Here is a 9,939-nt window from a genome sequence, read left to right as displayed (position 1 = left end):
ATATTAAGTTATGAATCCTGTTTTGTGTCATTTTCATAGTTGTGATGCAGTAATGCTTTAAAATGAGTATGTATGGAAGGGCATTTTTCTTTTCAACATAGCAAATGAAAGTAGACTCTTTTTCTGCACCAGGTCCTTGGGGTGGTATTGTATGTGCAATGAAAGAATTTAGTGGCATAAAACGGGTGCTGCCACACCTTCAGGTGGTCAGCACAACCAGAAGCCACTCTGAAGAGGATGTATTTTGGCAGACCCACAGAAGATCCAGTAGTGCCCTTGTGTGCCTCTAAAAAGTCTCAAAGTACCCACTACATCTAAGGCAGGGGTCCCCAACCTATTGTACCTGTGAGCCACATTCAAATCTAAAAAAAGTTGGGGAGCAACACAAGCATGGAAATATTCCTGGAGGTGCCAAATAAGGGCTGTGATTGACTATTTGTCCTTGTGGACTGAGCCTACAGGAGGCTCTTTTTGGCTTTGGTTATTTTGCAACCAAAACTCACTTTCAAGCCAGGAGGCCACTGGGAACAACATCCATGAGGTTAGTGAGCAACATGTTGCTCGCTAATCACTGGTTGGGGGATCACTGGTCTAAGGTATAGGGGATAATTTTACACAAAGAGGGGAAGGTTCAGTTAAAGCTATCAACTAGTATAACAAGTGGGTTGCATTCATGGAGAATCTTTGTAGTAATGAAATAACTATACAGTTTCAACTTCTATAAGATTCTGAACCTATTTAAAGGGCATGTAAAGGCAAACAAATAAAATCCCATTTTTACTTTCTTTAATGAAAAAGAAACCTGTCTCCAATATACTTTAATTAAAAAATGTGTACCGTTTTTATAAGAATCCTGACTGTATGCAGTGAAATTCTCTCTTTATTTACTGCTGTGGATAGGAATTGTCAGATGGTCCCTAACTGCTGAGCAGGGAAACAATCATACTTATGAACAGCAGGGGGAGCCCCCGCCTTACTTCCCAGCCATGCAGAACTCCAGCAGCTTTGTTTATGACGATCCCTAAGCAGCCCAGACCACACTGAGCATGTGCACAGTCTTGGTCTTGCAAAGTTCTTTAACAAAGTTATAAGATGGTGACCCCCTGTAGCCAACTTTGAAAGCATAAATTATTTGTTTGATTAGGCTTGTGGTGCAGTAAGTTCATGTTTATATTTAGTATACAAAATACAGCATTTCTAGCCTTATTCTATTTTAGACTTTACATGCCCTTTAAGAGACGTGTTGGCTGGAAGGATTATTCTCCTGCCTGATATATCATCATTTAATTCTCTAGAGCCTCACCATGCATTCTCTGTGACAAGGACTCTGTGACATGTCTCTTGATTGGAGTGGCATAATAGGTGTAATAGAAGAGTTGTAAAGGGCACTTTACTAACATAAGGCAATATTCAGTTCACAGTAAATAAGCTAGCTGATGGTAAAGTTGACTATATATTTGAGAGTTGCCTTCCTAAGTATCTAGATCTTTTGCTTCAGACTGCATTTTTTTGTACAAAGTACAGCATTTTAAAGGCAAGAAAACTATTTTAAACCATTACTGCTGTTTAGTCTATGTTTTAAACCCATCACCCCAGATCATTGTGAAAGGGGTTACTAAAGACAAGCCATGGCAAACATGGTATACCTGAAGTTACCATTCCAAGTAGTGATGTGGGCTGATATATGTGGGACTTGTGGGTTTACCCAAGGGTCAGGAGGGTTTTGGGCATCTACCTAGGGGTTGGTGGGTGGTGGTCTCAATAGGCCAACGCAGCCCACAGAAATATTTGGCTGTGCACTGCAGCTTATCCCCTGTAATACCTGGCAATTGTTGGTGGGATTGAATTGTGCAGAGTTCTCTGGTGAGGGTGGATCAGGCTCAGGGAGTTAAGTCCCTCTTCAAATTTGGGGTAGTTGTGGATCAGGAAATGTCTGACCCACAACATCACTAATTTCTAGCTTAATCTGAGGTACGAGACTGGGATGTCTGCTATCCTCACTTAACACCCAATATGACTAGAGTATCTCTATGGTTAGACTCTGGATTCTTCTAAAAAAACATTTAATGACCCAAGACAGGCATTAGATGGCTTGGTATATGTAGAAATTATCCATCTACCCACATAGTGGTAATCCAGTTCCCAGAATAACATTTTGAATGCTATTGGCTGATAAACACATATATTGATGGGCTCTCAATATACAGAAGGTGTAGGTAAATCAACTAAAACAGTTTTATGCATTGTATTGTTACTATAAAGAAGCATTCTGGATTCACTGAGTTATTCTCTTCTTTGCTACCACACGTCAGTCCTAGATTAAGAGGGACAACACCTTTGGATCTTTTTGTTTTATCGCTTAGAACTTCTTCTTATCACAGTGGACTCTCGGGCCACGGGCCAATGTTTATTCTAATTTATATTGGTTTCTTTAGTCACCCAAGCATATTTGTACTTGTCAAAGGAACTCTAATGCAATACAAATGTTGATATGGGTAGGACGACAATTGTTCTTGTATTCCCTAGAAGATTAATAGAAGAAAAATGTTTCCAATTCATCGAAGTGCCCATATTGGCGTCAGTGTTCTTTTGACATGCAACTTTTATTTTAAGAGTTAAAAATGTTGGCCATCATGATATAGCTGCAATGCTTATAGGGTGAAAGTAGATCTTCACTTTCAAGATAATTTTAAGCCCACTTTCTGATATATTTATATATATGATATATTATATATATGAATATAATCTTGTTCAGTTTCCTTTGCGCTCCATATGCAATCAGTTTGTCCCTGTAATGTTTCCTTCCAGTGTGTCTCAGAGTTGTCAATGTTAGGTAACAAATAGTTGAGCGGTAACCGGGATAGTGTATTTTGTCTGGTGTTTATAAGAGTAGATGGCTTCCCTCACACTCCGTCATCAATTTTATTACCAATTAATCTCTCAAAAGAATTGTTCAATAGCCTGAATACTGGCCAATTATCCATATATAAACCAACATACTCAATGGCTGTTTTCCTTGTAATACCTGTTGGTGCATTTTTGTCAATGCGATGAAGCCTGCGTAAAAAAGTGTATATCTGTATTACTATTGGAGAACAATGACTATAGCTTCCGCTCTTGAATATTACACATTCTGTTGGTTTCAGTACTGGGTGTTTGTGCTTCAGACTCACTAAACCGACATAAAAGAGCTAACATATAGAGCAACATCTTAACTCGCCGTCAGTTACTTCTCCGCTTTGGCTTTAGGCTCAGTATAAACAAATATCCAGGTATAATTTAAGTGAAAAATTTTATATTTTATTGCACATATTCTTAAGACTGAAAGCACCTTCTCCACCAGTTCTGTTTAGCCATTTCATATCCTATATTTTTTGTAAATTTAATTTAAAAGACACCACCACAAGGGCCGGTTTTGTCTTCATGTCATTTAGGGGTATAGAGATCATTCGTAGTAGAGTTCAGTGCCTCCTTAGTTTTTTTTTTCTTGTTTTGTTTTTCTTGTTTTTTTTTTTCCTATGGTTACTTAGTAGGCTAATTTCAATATTTATTATTTTCCTGTGCTGCTTTTTTGATACATATATAAATATAAAAAAAATAAATTATTGGGATATATCCAAGTAATTGTGGATGTATGTTTGTATGTCAAGACCGTAATCCTGTGTACTGTATGTTGCACCGATTCTCCTTATCTGACAGCCACAAAGTAATTTATTGCTGTATATAATACTGCTGTGACTGGTTTTGTACCTTTACAATAAAGCGTTCTCATTGAATTCTGAGACTGAGTGGTGTCTTTAAAAACAAAGAATATTTATTCAGAAGCTGATAATGATGAAGATCTCAAAAAAAGTTTAGAAGATGATGAATTAGTATCAGTTTTATGGTAATGATGACCAAAAGATGTTATTTTTTCATGTCAACATGGAGCTGGGCTAATATTGCTGCCCTAGGTGATAATACTCGGCCAAGGTCCCCTCTGGCCTGCCAACCCACACCCCCTTCCCCTGATGTCAAACCCTTGCTTTTTATTTTACTTCCTCTTGTCTGTCTACCTACAACTGGCACTTGCCTACCCCTTGTTCTTGCCCTGAGACACCATTTTGGTGCAGTGATTATCATTACTGCTTTTCAAAGCTAGGGACAATGAATTCTCTTAGTGCCTGCTTGGGCTTTATTCAAGTATTCCAGTTTCCATCCATATGGATTTTACCAGTTGAAGGTCTCAAAAAAGTTTAGAAGATGATGGATTAGTAACAATGTTATGGCAATGGTGCTTTTTTTCAATAGTAGTATTGCCACCCAGGCCAGCTTGGCCCAGCTTCTTTTGGCCCACCACCTGCCCACTCACAATCCCCTCTTCTTCCAGCTGTCACTCACTTGCTTCTTCACTTCCCCTAGTCTGTCTGCCATCAACTGCACCCTAGGCATGCTTCTATTCTGCATTCTGGCCCTGGGTCAGCATGTTGGTGCAGTGGTTAGCATAACTGCCTTCCAAAACTAGGGCCGCAGGTTCAATAGCAGCCAGGTCACTATCTGCAAACAGTATTCTCTGTGCCATGCATTGCCCCCAAGTATTGCATTGTCCACCCACACTCATGCAAGATGTTTAATTGGCTTCTGATAAAATTGACCATAGTGTGGGTGCATGTGATAGGGACCGTAGACTGTAAGCTGTAGAAAAGCTGTGAACTGAAAAGAAGTGAGACAGAATGCTTGACAAAGGGGATCACCCCGAAACGTTGCATCACGTAAATAAAATACAGCAAGGGTTGTCCCTGCTTGCAACTAAGACCTGTGTGCTGGTGGAATTACTTATTATACAGAATATTGTAAGACAGCAGGACAAATTCAAGCCTAAAAATCCATCTCCTGAGACTTTGTTTGTGTGTTCACCATATGGTGAAACATACTCTGTCTCAAATTGAAGATGTCCTTCAGGACAAGGTACAACAATTTCAACTCATACCATTCATCCCCATTTCAATAAAAGAAACAAAGGTCAAAAAATTTAACCTTCAAAGAAAAGAATCCCATCTTTACATTCAAAAATGGAGGAGGATCATTGATGTTTTGGGGTTACTTTTCTACCCCTGGAACTGGGAGGGGGTCTGTGCATGATATTTGAAGATTGGCATTTTGGAGCATAATATTGAAACCAATGTTAGAAAGCTGGGCCTGCATCACAGATAATTGGTCTTCAAACTTGTTTTATTGTAGATCAGTTTATTTTAGAATTGTTTAAAAAGTGCAAAGGTGCCAGTATTTTTGTTCACAGCTGTACATTGCACTTGTGTATCTGGCAACAGCTGGGCCGTGGGAGCGTTTGATGTTTTGATCTAGATCTCCAACCGCCTCTTAGCAATCTCCAACTGGATAAACCGATGCCACTGCGAGCTAAACCTTACAAAAACGGAACTCATCATTTTTCCATCTATACCTGGTCCTACTCCCCTCTTTATTATCTCTATTGATGGAGTGCTCATTAACCCTGTCAACTCAGCATTTTGTCTGGGGGTAATCTTTGACTCCTTTAGAAAGAAAGTCCCAATATAAAAACCTAAAAAGTTAGTTTATAATATCTCACCAGTAATATGTGGGGGTTGGGTGCTCATGCCTCAGACCTACAGCTCAAGGTGGAGGTATCCAACCAAAGAAGAAAAACAGCAGGCACTGTACCTCTCTCTCCTACTCTAATCATATTAACCCTATTTTCAAAACGTTCTCTTACGCAATATTGCCAAAATCCATCTCTTTCTTTCACAAGTAACCACTAAGACACTTATGCATGTTCTCATCCTATCTTGCCAAGACTACTGTACCCTTCTATTAACTGGCCTCCCTAACTCCTATCACTACAGTTTGCATTAAAAACAGCTGCCAGAATTCTCCTCCTCCCATCTATGGCTTCCCATAAAGCAAAGAATTGCTTATAAAGTCCTTCATAACCTTCAAGGCCCTTCACTCTTCTGCACCTCACTACATCTCTTCTATTGGGTCTCCATATGTTCCTGGCCACTTCTCCGCTCCTCACAGAGCAACCGCATGGTCACTGCCCCCACTACTACTGCTGTTTCCCACCTTAAACCCCTCTGTCTTGCGGCTCCTTACATATGGAATGCCATTACTGAATTCCTTCCTGAAAGAATCCTCCCTCAGTCTGTTCAGAACATCAGAACTAAACTCCAAGGGCACTCACATAACACATGAACTGGGAATTGGCACTTATATCGCTGTTTCAACCACTGTACCCTGCAGCACTTAATATCCTACTATATGCATCTGTAACTTACCCTTCTACATAGATTGTAAGCTCTATGGGCAGGCACCTCCTTCCTCTCATCTTTAAAACTGAACTCAATCTTTAATGCTTTGTATTTGCGCTTTGTATTTATTTATTTATATTATTGTAACAACTCCTGTTTGTTCTATTAATTTATTGTTCTGCTGTACAGTGCTGCGTACATACCGGTAAGTAGCGATATATAAATAAAAATATACATACATTAAATAAAATATAAACTCCTAACTGAATAGTTGTGCCACCAACATGGATTTATGCAGATGTTATCTTCATTTACAAATGTTACTTATATTGTTATAGAAAAAAAAATCTGAATTGTTTGCTTAAATTGGATTTCTGTATAATAGATCCCATACCTGTAGAAGTGGATACTGTTTGAACATGTTGATAAATAAATCCCTTTGGCCAATTATATTTGCATGTGTAAACCAGCAGCTGATACAGTTCTTGTCTTATGGATCACTCGGGCAACTGATGAAAATATGAATCTGGGGAGGCCCAATTTGTTTGTTATTCATTTAGCAGAGATTATACATTGCCAAACGTTCACCAAAGTTGGCCAGTAATGCCTGCCATGCCTAAGCTTGGTATTATGCTAATTGTAAGTATTGTCTCACTTTATCAGAAATAATAGCTCTGGGGATATATGTCCCTCTAGTAGTCACCCATTTCCACTTCTTCTGTCTGCACTTACAGGGTGCTGGAACCATCCAGCCAGCTTGTGATTTTTGCCTGGAGAAACTATTTGTCTCTGTTCTTTCCAAGAAGAAACAAGGACATAAACATACAGCAAGTGTTCAATCAGGCAAAGTGGAGTTTAGCCTGCAAGTTACACCATCCCATTCTGTAGAAATTGCTCGAATACACGGCAGCAATGTTGTCAGGAGGTGCAGGATCAGTTTACAGACCCGTAGCCTGTGACATAAAAATAAACTGTAGGACACATATTGCCTAAGAGGAAACAGCCTCCTTGTGATGACTCTCAGCAAGAATACACAGCATTACACCTCTGTTTAGTCTTGTTAAGTCACAGGGGTTTATACTGCACCACGAGGATCCAAAAATTCCCTTCTGCTTTAGTTCTAACAGTTTGTCTCCCCCTAGTGTAATTCAGGAGATGTTTCAGGAGAGTGACCCACCTCAGCTGAGAGTGTTTAGCTCCAGGTTGAACAGTGAACAGAGATGTGTCTCTCAATTGCTTGTTCATAAAGAATGCACTTCACTAAAAATTAAGTAATTATGTAAAATCCGCATCTTAGTGAATTTGCATAGTTACGTCCCTTCGCAAGAGCGCAAATTTGCCTGGCGTTAGGGAGCGACGTACCGCAAGAGTCTATCTCCTTCGCTAGCGGAGTGGAGTTCCGAAATGATGTCACACTGGCGATTTTTAACCAGCGTTAGTCACTTCGCCCTTCAGTAAATTTGCTCCTTAGCTTCTAGGAGTTTCCACTTCTGCTAGTCCTGACTTTTTGAAACGATTAATGCTGACAATAAGCGGTATTTATAACCCCCCCCATTCATCCAATCTATAGATCATTATCAGCCTAATGACATGAGGTCAGTTGATATCTCTGCTACCTATGCCCAAGCACCTATGACCTACCTAACTCTGGATCAATGCATTTCATATAATATACCCTGCTAACTATACCGCAGTGTGGATTTAGGGCAAAACATTCATGTGCCTTAAAGAGATAATAAGATGGAAAAATCCATATGATCAGCAGGAACATAAGCATTTTCCTTATGTTAACGCAACAAAAATAGTAATTTCCACCAAAGGTACATATACAAGTGTACTTCGCCTTGAAGTTATCCTTTTTATTTGCCTTCTTCTTCACTCCTTTAATTGTAGAGAACTTCTACCATAGTGGCTCCCTAACTTTGTAGCTGTAGTAGGGAGACTTATAAGTGAAAATTGGGGAGAATGGCTTTTTGCTCTCCTAGTTACACCTTTAAGGTCAGTTATGGTGTGATTTGGGGTAGATATGGATTTGCTGTCCTAGCTGTTCTTGTAACTTTGAATGGCTGATATTTTCATATATCTGTACTCTTTTCATGAGCTAAAAGGGCCCTGACAAAAGATTGGATTTTCAGTGGGTGCCCTGGCTAAATGTTGGGCCTTGAATTCAGTCTTGAACTGAAATCATTTACCAACCATTGCTTTATAGTCTAGCCCTATCTAAACATGTCTACAACACCCCTAAGAGTACAGTAAGTCACAAAAGCCTCTGTAATTGGGATCTCCTTCCCATAATAGTCCATGGCCTTCCCATAATTTGGAGCTTTTTGTATATTTGGTTTCTGGATAAGAGGCCCCTTACCTTACAGAATGATTGATATGACAATGTTTTAAAAGGTGTGAGAAATCTTGTTCTATATAAATAGTGATGGGCGAATTGATTCGCCAGGCGCAAATTAGCGGCGAATTTGCGCGATTCGCCGCCAGCGAATAAATTTGCGAAACGCCTGCGAAAATTTGCGGAAAAACGGGCGCCGGCGCCGGAAAAACAAACTTTTCGCCGTTTCGTGAATTTCGCACGAAATTCGCAAATTTTTCGGCGAAGCGAAACGGCGCAAATTCGCCCATCACTATATATAAATACTGAAATACAAAGCTATACCGGGTGCAAGTGGGTGAACTTAGCTATATTTTGCCATTTCAATGAATATTTTATGAAACCATAGGCTGTAGATCTACTGTAAGTTTATATCGCACTGTTTTCATGGAAGGAGGACTCCAGAACAAACAATATCCTAATTTCTATTGTGCAGACACAGGGCTACTGTACAAATAAAACTGATCTTGATCAGCAGAACAGTCTGGGAGTATCCAAAAGAATCTGTTCCCTTTAAAGGAGAACTAAACCCCCATACCAAAAAAAACCTTTAACTGCTTGGCATTGCCCCTCTCCCTCCGCATTGTGCACAGGGCTTAAGTTATCCTTTAACTGAGAATATTTAAGACTGAACCCAAGCCTAGCTTTTTAAGTCATCAAATGTTGAGGTCTTTAGTATTGCATTAGTACTACAGTGCAAAGATCTGTAAAGGTGGCCATACTCAGATTTAAGCTGCCAATTCAGACCAATGGCATCTTATCTGCCCATGTATGGGCCCTCTCATGGGCCTGCCCAACCGATATTTGTCTGAAAATCAGGCAGATGTCAATCGGACAGGATAAATAATCCAGTCAAGTGAGGACTGGATTATTTATCCCATAGAGTATGATCCAACCAACTGGCCAACAATCAGATTGGCCTGATATTGCCCACCTCAAGGTGAACATATCGATGAAAGGTCCACTTGGCAATCTCACCAATCAAGTGAATCTGTCCATGTATGGCTTTCCAATTGGTTTCTATGACAAACTGTCTTTTTGCAGCCACTGTTCTGGAATGGGGTGCAAAAGATTTGTGCCTGACAGTGTAATTGTACAAGGGGAAGGACCTATGTGTCCCCATAGGCGCCCCTTACCAGTGCTCAATGCACAAATGATATCCAGAGATCGAGAGAGCTACACCGCATTTACTTATTCACAATGAGCCCTTACGCCCCACACTTTAAAGTATTTACAAGGAAGATTCTAATATATGGCATATTCCCCATTCCAGCAAAACGAATTGACAAAGCATAA

Source organism: Xenopus laevis, chromosome 9_10L (genome assembly GCF_017654675.1).
Source record: "Xenopus laevis strain J_2021 chromosome 9_10L, Xenopus_laevis_v10.1, whole genome shotgun sequence".
NCBI classification, from domain to species: domain Eukaryota; kingdom Metazoa; phylum Chordata; class Amphibia; order Anura; family Pipidae; genus Xenopus; species Xenopus laevis.
This window is presented reverse-complemented; position numbering follows the sequence as displayed.